Raw genomic sequence first — 13,730 nt, 5'->3', positions numbered from 1 at the left:
CGAAACCCAGTAGCAATCACAACGTAAGAAGTTCTCGTTAAGTTCTTCATAAAAGCTGAGACGACGAGCATGCAACCATCTAGGACAGTAACATTTAGTAATTTAGTAACAAATAGTAATCATTTTAGTAAAATTTAGGAAAGTGGGTGCGATGGAAATGGAAATAAAAGACAACAACAGGGTGTTCCCCACGTTGGAAAGGTTTGCGAGGTTTTGGACGTACAATTTGCTTCGGTGACATCCGTGATGTTAATTGTGTTAATGAATTGATGGCCGACTGATAAGTTATAGCTCTAATTCAGTGTTCCGTGGGTCATGACCCCAAAATAGGTCACCAGCCTTCTTCTAGGGGTGCGTTCTGCTAGCCGTAACAGAGATGAATTTTCAGGCTCGGTGCTCATACTCCTTCAACGCCGTTTTCTTTATTAGTCATATAAGCATATACTGGGCGTCCATCGTAACTATAGAAGTAATTTTTAAAAATAGAAAAATCACTTTCTCCCAGTTTTAACCAATAGCGATGTACTCTACGCCTAAAGGCCCACCTTAAGAGGGCACAGGAAAGCTTCTGTGTCGACGAATTTTTTAAAAAAATACTTCTATAGTTACGATGGACACCCTGTATATATGGAGGCCGACGCACTATTTACCATCTTCCTGATGACATACAAGATGATTTCTTGGAACTCATCAAGAACACCGCAACCAAAGAGGAGTTCCGGGAATAACAACAGTTTGGCAACTCCAATTGCTGGGCCAAAATGCTTTCCGCTTGCCCCAAGAGCAGCAAATTCGCCCTGAACATTATATTTCCTTTCTTATGAACTTAGATATATGTCAAAGCGGTTTCTCGACTCTCCTAGTAATCAAATCAAACTCCAGAAACAGGTTGGATGCTGAAGCAGACATGGGATGTGCCTTGAACCACAGAGACCCCCGTTTCGGTTTGCTTGTATCAAGAAAGCAAGCACACCTTTCTCATTAAAATACAGCATTAAATTAAACCTTGTTAAAAAAACATTAATAAGTGTTTCTGGTAGCTCTATCTGTGCCGCGGTTAATGTCCTTTAAATAAAGTTGAGTGTAAATGTATAAGGGGTCACGTGAGTGAGAAGTTTGAAAAAACACTGCTCCAGTTGATAGTTGTGAAACAGCTGAAGAATCTCTCGCAGGCGGCTTTGACGGCCGTTGCTTTGTGATCGAGCGCATTTAAGAGCGTTGGGACGAAATTGGTAAAGGGACCGTAAACGTCGTGGGTTACCCTGCAGATTTTCTGGCTCTATGCTCCCGGACACTTTATGCTCCGTAACATGTGGGCTCCATCAGCAACGAACGTTGTATGCTGTTTTGCATGCTTATTGCGTCTCTTTGGGTCATAAACTGAGTAGACTGAGTACACTCAAAAAAAAAAAAAAAAAGGGGTGTGTGTGAAAATGTGATAACTTTACTATAGCTACCACCTAAGTCAACATAGCGTCTGACGAAGGGCGTAAAAGGGTGGTAATATTGCCTGTTACCGCCTCTTTGCAGGTACAGCACGAAATTTATGTAAGAACTGTTATTACAGCCGCGGAAGCAATGCGCTTTCAGGGAGTGTTGCTTTCCCAGTATTGACAGTGCAGTGGACATTGAGCACATTAACTGCAACTAAAGTTTGTTTTTGGATTTGCGCTAATCTGCTGTGCCGACTTCAACCAGGGAGCAAGTATAGAACTTTTGTCTACCTTTTAGGCACAACATATGCGACAACTATTACCTCCTAAAAGGTGTAACTGCTCCACCCTTTTTCCTAAGAGTGGTCAGTATGATTATCGTCTCATACAATCTTAAAGGTCTTACGTCAGTCTTACGTTCGCGAAGGTGCCCAGCATAAACGCGGCGATCCGAATGAAACCTTCGACCCATGATGTAGCCGGGATCACAATTTGTGGTCCACTAGCAGATGAGCTACTACTGTTGCCTTTCTCCGAGGACATCCATTTAGCTCTCCGTACATTCCACTTCGTCGGCCGCACTCTTGCCGCTAAACGGCTAACGAAGGGACGAAGAGACCGAACGCTGTCATAGTGATCACTTTGTCAGATCACATTTACCAATCAGTTGTGCGGATGACAGCGTCAGCGGAATGCGCGTTCGTACCCTTTACATTTAATGAACCAGTACCCAGCAGATGCTTCATTAGGATGAGTGGTGCTTGAGGGGTACTGCGCAGAATTGCTCATACGTATGGCTCTTCTGGATCCGCGAGCATGAAACATAGATGAGACGATCGCGATTCATGTGTACGCTATTCGGAAATAGGGTATGCTACTGCTTAGATGGAGTCGTCTAGACCGATAGTACTCGGGTAGCACTGTCCCTCTTTTAGCAGGTGTATCATGGAATGGGTCGTAGGAGAAAGTTGCGACGCCACATTAAATTTTCTACACGCCATAATGTAGCAATACTCAATGTAACAAGTAGCACGGTGTATTATACGCGTAGTGCACACATAAAGCGTACTAACCACACACTACAGGACATCCATTGTGTTAGAGGTAGATGTATTGCGGACTTCAATCCGGGCGACGAAGTTGCAACGCTTAACTAGCAATCAGGCAAAGCAGTGCACGCTTTGGTTGCGGCAGAGAGGAGTGGACAAATAGATTGAGAAAGATATATTGCCCTAATGATGCTAAAATGTCGTATCCACTATTTGTACACAGATGGTGCTCTTGGTATCCAACGTATCACCAAATCTATTGACACTGATCTAATAAGAAAGAAGAAAGAACGACAAGAAGAGAAGCAATAAAATGCAAGCTATACGCTATAGTTAAGGAAAACATCGCAACAGCAACCCCAATAAGACACCTAAAGTTTTAATGAGCATACACTTCCTTATTTTGTAGACTTTGTACGGTAGCCTCGATCTCTAATGGGTAACATCGCAAGCCAAGTTTAACGACCCGTCTTGGCAGGCAATCTACAGATTGCATTAATTTATTCCGGGGTCTAAACAGATTGCTTTCACCGAAAGGTCTTGGCAAAACACTCGTACGATTGTCACACCATCTCGTCTGAAGAGGAGCGACAAACAAGAAATTTGTTTCACAGAGTTCGTCCCCAGAGAACTTTAATTGCGTGGCTAATGTAATTACCTCCTCCGTTGTGCCACAAGTGCGTGTCTGCAAGATATCGCGAGATTGTTCTTGTTCCGATGCTAGTGCGTCGTCTACGGATTGCCGGGACGCATATTCATATTAAGCAGAGAGAAACTGTCTTAAAGACGTACAGCTTTGCGTTTTCTTTAATTTATGCTATCAGGCTGACTCAACTTTTATGGAGATATACTCAGAACTACCATTATCATGAAAAGGAAGAGAGAAGTAGCCTAAATGTGGCTTCAGCATTGTAAAGTTGATCGCGTTCGGTGTGGTCCGGTAAGGTTCAGGCTCAGATAGGGTTAGACTAAGCTGAGGTTCAGCTCTCTTAATCTCGAGGACCGCGACGCGGTGTACTGCCCCACCTTCATTCGAAGAAGTGATGCGCGAGCTAGGCGGATGCACGAGCCTGCGCCTAGCAGTCGGTCTCTTCCTCACAATGATGATGATGATGATAAGCGTAAGAAAAAATGCGGACGTGAGTGGCGACAAGATCGTACTCGCACACTCCGACACATTTTATCACAACCGTGTAGCAACATTGCATCTGATCGTTAGGAACGCTGGGGGAGAGACATATTGGTTGGTTGCTTCTCCTGCGTACATCGCGGCAGTGCAGCGAAAGCACGCTTTACAGAGGCTGCACCGGACGGAAGAATCAACACACGCTTTTTCTGACTTCACTTGTAGTTCGTAGAATGCATTCAGCATTCATAAAAGAGTATGGGGCAACATTTCTTGCTGAACATACTTGTCGTGCGTACGACTACTAGCACAATTCATTCTCACCGCAGCGGATGAGGCGCAATCTTGACGGCATTCCTCCCCAGACAGAAGAATGTCACTTCCCAGGCAGTGAGTTTGACTGGCGACAGTAATGAACATTCCGGCAACCTTATGCTGCGTGTTCTCTTTGTGTAGGCGGTGTAATTGAACCCAGTAATATAGCCCACTTTCTCACAATGGAGGGTTTTGTCTATATTTTGTCTATATATATTTTGTCCTATATTGTCTTTCACCGTTTTATCACTCGAGCTTGTCGGGCCATTTCTTCCGGGGAACAAGACAGGCAGTCGTACAAATGTGGAATGCCTATGATGCCGAATTCCTCAAACCATTTGGAAGTCATTTGGAAGATGGAGACAGCAAGATATAGCGTAGGAGATTTGCCTCTATAACTTTGATTTTATGTAGTACATTGCCGATAGCCTTCTCACATGAGTCATTAATCACGCACGGTTCCAAGCATATTACATCGACATTCAATGCGTTGCAATTGTGATCAATTATACTGACATAGTGAGACCGTGTTAATTATAAGGATATAGCATTGCGTGCACCTGTGAACAACATGAATAATGATGAAATCAACACTATGTTGTGTCGTTCACACGTCTTCTTGCCCTCAATGAAAGAAGGAAGTCAATGAAAATGTTAACCAGCTGTAGGACAAGTGACGCTCTCCTGCAGCTGACTAACCTCTTCAGTGACTTCCCTGTTTCGTTGTTCTTAGGCACTTAGGCAATTTATTACCCTCTCCAGTCGCTTTTCTGAAAAGCTCCTACATTTTCTTTTTGTTTCAGTTACAGTAACCAACATCAACTAGTGATACCAGCAAGTTCCGAGGTGCAACTGTGGCAGGTGAGTGCTTTTATTTATCCTGCGCTCTAAGAAACACACACAAAAAAAAGGGTAAACTGAGAATCGTAGTGGTGGATGAGACATGTAATAATGATTTCTTTGATGATAATAAAACTTCCAATTCCAATTCCAATTATTATTATTCCCCCGTTTTGAGAATATTTTAGATATTGCGCAATTTTGAAATATTATTGGTCAGAGTTATTTAAAATTATTGCAACCAAACCCAGGGAACTCAGGCAGAACAGAAATAAATATCTTGTTCCTACAACCTTCACGCGATATGGATCGTACTGTCGAAGCAGTTACATCCCTGCAATATTCAGTAGCCCCCCCCCCCAGAATTTATATCATATTGAGAGTAAAGGTACGTTAAAAACTAGCTTGAGGATGCTCTATTATTGTAGCTTCGTTGCGCAGCCAAGGTGACGGCCTTTTTGTTATGTCTGAGCCACTCAGAGCATGCATTATATGTATTATTCGTTAATTATCAAGCTTACGACTTGTTAATTAGTATATGGGCTTGAACCCCCCTTGAATTATTGTCCTTCATTGTGTCACGACGAACCTCCGCTGCTGCCTGTCGGTTCGCGTGTCACAAGCCCCAGGGGCTTAGGCCGGTCCGTCCATGAACTTGTATACCTTCATGTTAATAAACTGATTATTATTATTATTATACTAATGTTACGGCAATGCTTCTAGCACCCAATAGGACTAAATAAATGTCTCCTTTTTTTTTTTTTGAGTGTATATTAGCGTGACTTATTGATTCCAAAGTAAAGTTCAATCCCGCATACTCATTTCTCATACATATCTCAAAGGTCTCAAGTGTCAAGGCCTCTGTAAGTGTCAGCGGGCCGGAAACACCGTCTACATACCTAAAGAAATGGGCCGCTCTAATTTCCTCCAAGCATATTTTGAAGCCGATAACTTCCTTCCTTCCTACTAACAAAATTTTTGAAGAACTTAATCCTGCCATGGGAAGAGCTTCACCGCGACAGCTGCTCTTGTCGTCAGGATATTCCCTTAACATTTTCTTACTGGAGGCGTGGGCAACGTTGGGTTTTCTTACAGGTTCGATGAGTTTTCTACCCTTCTTAATCCTGCCATGTTTTTCAATGCGATCTTCTACATTCTCAAAACGTAATTCAAGAAACAGCCAATGAGTGCCTGCGAATTTTTTTCTGTGAATTACTTGTTGACGTATCCCCTGGGCTCATGTATGCCCTATGTGTTGCGTTTGCCCCTAGACTGAGTTCGCCTCGGCTCGTTTGCCTCTCTGTTATGAAAGTTCATTTTTGTGGTACAGTGCAGAACACGTCCTCGACGTGTAGATAGCTGCTTTTCAAAGTAAGGTACAACCTTAAGGGATTTTTTTCACCGCATTTGAATTTCGAAATAAACGTGGATTTTCTATACTTAGTTTAAAGGGCCACCCCGGACTGAGTACTCTGCGTAGCGCTTTGCCTAGTACTTTGCTTGAAGTATCTTCGTGGTATTATAGTTTGAATATTTTTTTGCACTTTCAGTGCAATTTTGAGGCACTTTCCCAGCCATTAATTTCCGTTATTATTTTCATGCATGCATGCATGTACATGTGTTTGGCTCTAAGGCCCCACGTGTTCACGTGCCCAAGAGCATGCCCCTCAATATCATGCACTAAGATGTTCAACAGGTCCATCCGCACAAAAGGGTGCCTACGCACTCATCTATTCTCCTTACATCTCCACCAATAACATTATGCGTGCGCCGTAGCACGAACGTATTGCATTATCATTATACGTGATCATGAGACGGTCAAAACAGCGTTACCCGCTTTTTTTCGCCCCAGCGAATTCTAAGACGTTTTATTCTATGCCCCTCCACCAACAGCTTCGCAATCTATTTTTTTTCTGGATATTTTAAAGGTTCGGCGATAGCGGTAGTGAGCGCATGAACAGATCAGAATCATAAAATACGCGCACAGCGAACAGCGCCGCCGCATTATTATTCATACCTCATTCAGATTCAGACTTATTTCCCCATTAAATATACTCTCTTTGAAGTGTCCCTCTGTAGAGAAGTAATGGAGGTGCACCTCACGAGCTGAATAGACCTTGGGCCTTTTCAGATCTAAACCGGACGCATTGAATATGGCAGCGTCATTTTTTTTTTACCTTTTAAAGAATGCGGTGCCGCGGAGAAATGAAATCGTTCTGAAGAGCCGCTAAGGTGTATACCGCAGTCAAGAGCGATCGCTGCTGAGCATTCCTCACACACTTTAGCAACAACTTCCTCACCAATAGTCCAATACCCAGCAAATGGTGAAAGGAGGGAGAGTGCTGAGTTACTAGTGAATCATTTATTTCTGCACAAAAGGAAATCCAGGCCTCTCGTCAATATAAGAGTGTTCTTGATAGGAACATCTCATAGGGTTTTCGTACCAGCCATTTAGAGTAGCAGGAAAAACGACGGGGGGGGGGATATGTTTATTAATGATAAAGGAAAGGGGGAAAGGTCAGACGAGAAGAAAAGGAAAGGTAAGAAAATACGAGGCTTATGGGCTGAGCGAATGTGGAACAGGCCAAAGCAACCTAGACCTGTAAACATGGTGAGAAGTAACTGATCCGGGCCTGGAACAGGCACAGGCAAATCGTGCCGGCGTAGTGCCAAACAGTTACAGTGATAAATGGAAGAAATATTGGCGACAATACTTCATTGTTAATTTTACGATGTTCATAGACGAATGCATGCCTACTAACATAAGCATGTCGGTGGTCCTTTGTTTAGTAGAAGGCACCAGTAAAACCCTGATCGAATAAGGCTTAACAAAAATTTGTTTCGTGTGTTGTGCGCGTTGTTGTGCCAGTGTAGCACAGGCAAGCGCATTCAACCAGCAATCGAGAGGTTTGTCGTTCGATCCCCGCTGCTCTCTGGCTTTTTCGACGACTGCCATAAGTCATATACCAGTCACTTTTACTGCCATTATATACTACAATCTGTAACAAAGCATATGCTTGTTTTGCTTTCGTTTTGACAAAGAAGAAGGGCCAAGAGATGAAGATGTTGGCCCAACTCTATATCGTGCCGGCAATTCCAGCACGCCCAGCAAGGCGGATTTCTCTAGCAGATTTCTAGAAGCATGTGTGTTCCCCAAAAGTCCTGAGGAGGGAAATCACCGGGTACTTTCTCGATGTCAAGAGAGTTTTCGATAATCTGCGATAATCTTTGTTCGCAGATATTTAATTTAAAAAACGCAATGTTTCGCTTTATTGTGTTCACACGAAGAACTCATTGTGAAGCTATATAACAGCAATTCTTCATACCGACCGCTTCATAATCAGTTCTTCACAGGAAAGCGGCACATTGCGCTCTTAATAAATCTCTGCACAAAGTCCAGATTATCGAAAACGTTGGCCTATTGTTGAGAAAATTGCTTGCAGACATAGGAATTCCGACGCACGATTCACGTAGCGCTGATGGATCTCAGATTACCATGATGTTGTCATGAAAGACAGAAAACAAAAGGTTCCCTCGAAAATATAAATATCGTAAGATGGGACATTGTTTCTTGCTGCCAAAGTCTGCATTATGTCTGTTCAGTTTTCCACCAAATCCTTCATCGAAGGGTGATGATAAAGAGTGAAAAAAAAAAAAGTGGGGAGAAAAAAAAAGGGTTAAATAAGACCGACTGAATAAGACTGCCAGGCTGGCGTGTGACGAAGCAACAATGATACAAACTCAGCTAGGGGATAAGAATTATAGTTACAGTTATATTAAACCTGACAGATAGAATCTCCGATGCTGGGCACACAGTAATATTTGCTCCCATATCATGTCGGTGATGTTGTTTTTGATTGAAGGTGACTCCAATCAGCCAATGCCCACGGTGTTTACGCTTCGCAAGGTTAGCCATCATGTTGTCCGTGACGTAACACACTAAATGCAGTGTACGGTACCGTCGCCTATGCAGCTGCTATATTTTATTGTAACCACGCGCAATAACCACCAGATGTGTTGCTATTTAGGCAATGACATAATGTTAAACAAATGCAACAACTACAAACAAATAAAAAACTGGCACTGTTCTGTACCTTCTACTTCCATGCGCACATCGTGATAACAAAGAGAAGAAAGAATAACGTCATATATGAATGTTGATTCGCAATCTTTACCGCGTTTCACCCAACGAAGTAGGAACCACAGCCAGGTTGAGTAAATGATGTGCCTTTCTACTTGGGGGTTCCGGGACTTCGACCAGTAACCCAAGAGGAAAGACGCGAGACACGTAAGAGCATAGCCGAAGACAACGTTTAATGCAAAAGCAGCAATGAAAGATGCAAAACACACCTCAAATCCCGATACAGTCTTGCACAAAGAAACGTCTTGCCTGCTTGAGTCTGAACTAGGCGGGGCCAGAGGTCCCAAAGAAAGATCCACCTGAGCCTCTGCTTCTTCTTCTTCTACCAATGAGATAATGGCCGTGAGCCACTAAGGGAGATTGGCCAGGCCCTCTGCTTATCACGACAAGTTCTTCTTCTTCTTCTTCCACCACTAAGCAGTGTTCTGTGTTCCTATCGTCCTCGAGCGCCCCGCCCCAAGAGTCTAACTACTATACTACTTCTTTTTTTTTAGTTCACCTTCGGCGTCCTCCTCTTCCAATGGCCCACAATATCAAGTTAAGATAGTAAAACACAAGATAAAATAGTAGAAATGAACAATACTTGCAGCTAGAAGGCGGTTTTTGCAACCATTTTTCTAAGAGTGTACACCAACCCCTAAAAGCGCGAAGCTGGTTTCAGCCCTTCTAAACTGCTAGTCCATGCGCATGAGGCTGTTGACTGCTTCGTATTTAACCACTACACGGAAGGCGTTGAAAGTAAATAATGGCTACTGTTAAAGAGGACTACGACGCCTTGAAGCCTTAAAAGCTGCTGTTGCTTAAATGGTGAACGTAACCTCTTCCGCATAATGCTTCTGTATAAATCAGCCACTTTTAGGAATAAGTGACCATTATACTTGACAGCGTTGTTTCTTTACTTAGTTTGTCTGAATACATTGCCGGTCTCAGCACCAGTGCGGCGATGTTTTGTGTACTTCGCCTTAATTCCCTTTTTCATTATTTTCATGCTCGAAATGACTTTAGAAAGCCGGCCACGCTAGTTGCGCATCAGATAAACTAAGCACCGTAGTGAACTTGTCTGTTGTGTTTGGTGGGAAAGCTTCCTCTGCCCAGTCATTAATTAGCTCGTTGTCACGCTGATGGGCTCCAGTTTAGCGGGCTTTCCTTTATCACTGCCATATGCGCGTGGAAGAGGGGGTGGGGGAGCGTCCTGTGCGATTAACGCCGCAACAGATTGAGAAGATTTAGTAAGTTTAAGATTTCTAGGCGAGGCTTTGTTCACCGCATGACAATGTTTGAACTGAACAAATCAATCCATGGTGTAGCACATTACCACACAAATTGCTCTGGATTTAGCAGGAATATTCAAAATGCTTAATTTTCAGCTTTTTCAATGTTTTCTTGTTGGTCGCTTTTCGTATTAAGACGAGTTACTCTACTATTGTATAACGTCGAAAAGGATACTTTTCTGCTCAGGAGGAAACGGGAAGGCTGAAAAGGATACTACGATTCCTACTTACAAAACGCGGTATAATACTGCATAACAATTCCATAAAATATCGATACCCAAACGCTATACTCTACTACATGGAATAGGACACATATCTCTGACTTCAGAGAGCCTTACGCAAAACATACCAAAATGTTTCAGCGCATTTATCTTCTTGGCTAAGAAATAAAGAAGTAATTCCGCACTAACACTGTCGGTTCCCGAGACGTTTGATGTCTTGGCTCGATTTACAGGAAGCGTACGATGAGATTGACCGCCCGAGCACCTTCGGGCACACCTCTCACAAATATTTTCACTCCCGTCACTCGGTGCCGTCATGCGTAAAACTGAGACACTGAAGACCTATCCTACTGCAAAACTTCTGGTCTACAGGCAAGACCCTCGGTTCCAAAGCAATTTATATTGGCAAACGTAATATTCCGTTGGAATGTTTTGCCGGAATGATCAGTGGAAAGCCTACTTAGCCTTGCAATGAGGATTACACATGGAAAAGACACCTTGTAACTAGGTCGTGCGTGCTTAAACTGTCGCAAGGACGAAAAAAAAATGCAGCGGTGCATGACGTCATGAAATTTTTTTGGAGGTGCAGAACTTGGTGGCCATGAAGCGTGAAGTCGTAGGATATTGTGTTAGATAGAGTAATTCCTGAAGTTTGTAGGCTCAAAACCACCCAGAAAATTTTGCGGCTAGCGGATTCTGGATTGCATTGGATTGGATAAAAAATAAAAATACGGTGGGGCTGACTCGTCACTCGAACTCGACGAATTCTGTGACTCCATAGCACTCGTGTAGAGGACAAATTTCCACAAGCTAAGCGGAAGCTACCTTGTGAATTCTGCTTTCGTGAAACACCGTTTCCGTTATGCATTAGTACTGAGTATTTCATGAGTAGTTCATATGCGACAACGAAGGCACAAACAACACATTTATTTATTCTTTTACTATGACGGGGTTAATACAATATACAAGAACAATACCGTGTAGATTGGTAGCTAGAACGTGGTAGAAGCGAATGCGTAAGAAAGTGACAGCTATAAGTGGGCGTCGTTTCATATTTCTACCAGCGTGACGTTTCGTCTATCACAAATTTTAACGAGCGGATGCAATTCCACGCTTATAATGCATCGGTTGCTCCTCGTATTGCGGCCTCGGCAAATAATTAAGTCGTAAAGTCGTCAAATGCTATTGAAAATGACGTGCCTCGTTATTCTGAAACGAGTATACTAATTCCGGATCTATTATGTTCATCCGTTCATTGTATTAATTTGAAATGGTGGTGGTAGTGGTGGTGAAAGAGCTAGCCGCTGTCGGCCTCGCAGAGGTGGGCAACGTCACGACTGACGCTCTGGGGGAATTAGCGTCCTGGGACGACTTGTAAGGTAACTGTGCCGACATATGTCTGACAACGTCTGAGAAAAACCCATGAAAAACCCCAGACAACACAGCCGGCACCGGGATTCGAACCCGGGTACCTCTCATTCTCGACAGTTGGAAACGTCCGCATTAGTGTTCCGAAATCTAAAGGCAGCCATTTCGAATTAATGGTGGTAACTGCGGCTGCGTCGCGCTCTCGGTTCAGCATGAAGGTAGTAATTACCATTAACTGGTAACAGCGGCGTTTTCCAAGTAACTTGACGTTTAATTCACGCTATGCTCTTAAAAGGTACGATTCGACACCAATCACATTGAAGGACTTTTTCTGTGAGCTTCCTATCGCCAGGAGAGTATCTATAGAGAAATGAAGACGAAATTCTGATTAAACATTGTGACTAAACTGTGACTAGACAAAAAAGTTGTCCCTTAAAGTGTAGTGGAATAGATAGATCCATATTTGTGGAACATCTCCATATTTTTCTTTCCGTATCCATCCATCCAAGTAGTCACGTCCGCATAGGGAAATCAATCGTGCGCTTGCCGTTCTTTGAACATGAGACGTGAAACCGTAAAAAACAAAAAATCATCAGTTTTCAATGTTTCAAGAATACTGCAAATATAACATGGACAGAGTGAATCCCCTACGTGCCTGCTAAGCACGGTCTTGCACACAGAGGTGACATGCGTTCGACATCCTTCGTTTTTTTAAATACTTTTTATTCACAATAATTGGGCAACTTACCAGAGAATTCCGATGGAAAACAAGAGCAAACATATGATGACGATGACGCAAGGTGTTCCACTGCTGGAGTGCAGTAGCCTAAGCCATTACATATGAGGGAGCACATGACCGATATGAAGATGAAGTGAAATCAGTTAAGTACCGGTAGTTCACTGAACAATTCAGGTGTCCCACGCAGAATAATAAGAGGGTTAAATGAAGGAAAAGCACCGAAAAGGCCACCATGGATCATTGGAAAGCAGAGCGTAACTCTAGAGCGTATGGCGCAAACAGGTAGTAGTCAGGAACTCCATATCCGATGCGCATTGCGCCCAAAAGTGGCTAAAGGACCTATAAACCACGTCGTCTGCGCTATAACTCTACGAAATTCTGAGTAATGCGTGACAGCCAGTTAATGGGTATACGTTGCGACATGAGATACTCAGCAAAAAAAAAAGGCACTATGTACTTAGGTGCCCGGCATAAACATCACGTCTTTCCAAGGAAGTTTCTAGAGTGGCACGTAAAAGGGGGGCAACCATCCCAATTTCAAGATGGTACTGATTGCAAGTTTTTTTTTTTTTTTTTTTCAGAGTACGCTCACATATATCGATTCTGATGTTTCTGCCTCATTTCGAGAGTGCTGCAGCGCGCCTTGAAAGACGGAATCGTTGCGTCTTAGACAAACAGGGTCATTTGTGGCCATTTCGAAATGGTTTCAAATGCCTCCCCGTTTGCTTGTGCAGCTTCTTCTACGTAAACCTGAGTCTTCCTTACGTATCTGTAATGCCATAAGTTTCCGACGGTACACATTACGTCATTTGAAAAGGCCATCTTCGACAGAGGCAGGTACCATAGTCGCTTTCGCGTTCAACAGGCAAGCGCGATTGATTGACTATTTATAGTCCTACCTTTCGCATACTTCGTCTTGGGTAACATTTTAACGTATACTCTTGGGTCACGCTACGATGACGTCAAGTGGCGCACGCAAGACATCTGCGCGGACGTTCGTTATTTCTCTGCGTGCTTTCTTCCCTTTTATAACCCGAAAATCTGTATTCTCATTGGTGGTACTGGGAAACGGTGGTCCTTATTGCCGTGTTTTTACTGCCGCTTACAACCCGTCATATACTGTGCTCAGCGTATACACAAAGTCTCCCTTATTCAACAAGTAGTTCACGGAAAAACCAATGAGTGCCAGCGCCAAGGGCACTAATTGGCTTTCTCGTGAATTACCAG

At 43.3% G+C, this 13,730-nt stretch overlaps 2 protein-coding genes across 3 annotated transcripts in view; one reads left to right on the top strand and one right to left on the bottom strand.

The window, feature by feature from the left end:
- Positions 1 to 13,730, bottom strand: part of LOC135366159 (uncharacterized) — a 208,976-nt gene that overhangs the window by 45,018 nt on the left and 150,228 nt on the right. The gene's annotated exons all lie outside the window — the stretch shown is intronic.
- LOC135366158 (calcitonin gene-related peptide type 1 receptor-like) overlaps positions 1 to 13,730 on the top strand; it is a 146,172-nt gene that overhangs the window by 51,710 nt on the left and 80,732 nt on the right. The window contains exon 2 of the mRNA XM_064598815.1: positions 4,727 to 4,784. The gene's annotated coding sequence lies outside the window, so the exon portion shown is untranslated. The remainder of the gene's footprint in view (positions 1 to 4,726; positions 4,785 to 13,730) is intronic.

The sequence above is a fragment of the Ornithodoros turicata genome, chromosome 8 (genome assembly GCF_037126465.1).
Source record: "Ornithodoros turicata isolate Travis chromosome 8, ASM3712646v1, whole genome shotgun sequence".
Lineage (NCBI taxonomy): Eukaryota > Metazoa > Arthropoda > Arachnida > Ixodida > Argasidae > Ornithodoros > Ornithodoros turicata.
The sequence above is the reverse complement of the archived record's forward strand: the minus strand, read 5'-3'. Positions and strand labels throughout refer to the sequence as shown.